We start from the raw sequence: 544 nt of genomic DNA, 5'->3' as shown, positions 1-544 counted from the left end.
CCATCAAAGTATCGTCTTCGCGCCAAAACACCAAGCCGGCCTCGGCCTCAAGCCGGCGCTTGTTACGTGGTCGGCGCGTCACCGTGGCCACTCGCTACGCTACATGCAGGCCGCGCTCTCGACGTCCCCGGTCCCGGCCTGGTCGTCACCAAGCATGGCTGTCGTTGCCAACGCCTACGCGCCGTGGGGCAACTTTGCCGACCTCGCCTTCGCCGACCCGTTGCTCCCTCGGATCCGGCGCCTGCTTACGTCGAAGGCAGTGCCCGACCGGTTCAAGTTCATGCTCAAGTACTGGTTCGACATTCGCGTGGGGCCGAGCACGCTACCGGCGCCGTCGCCGCTGGTCCACGAACAACCGCTATGGTCCAACCAGTTTCTCCCGGTAGATAGCTGTAGTTACATAGAGAAGACCACAAGATGGCACACTCGGTACGCCCGGACGATGGCCAAGATCGGGATCACTCAAGCCCAGCACGTCCACACCTTGATGCTCGCCGCCGCCCCGACGGAGACGCTCGCGACAAGAACTCAACGCCTCATCCAC

Source organism: Saprolegnia parasitica, assembly GCF_000151545.1.
Source record: "Saprolegnia parasitica CBS 223.65 unplaced genomic scaffold supercont2.1, whole genome shotgun sequence".
Taxonomy (NCBI): Eukaryota; Oomycota; class Saprolegniomycetes; order Saprolegniales; family Saprolegniaceae; genus Saprolegnia; species Saprolegnia parasitica.
Note: the sequence above shows the minus strand (reverse complement) of the source record.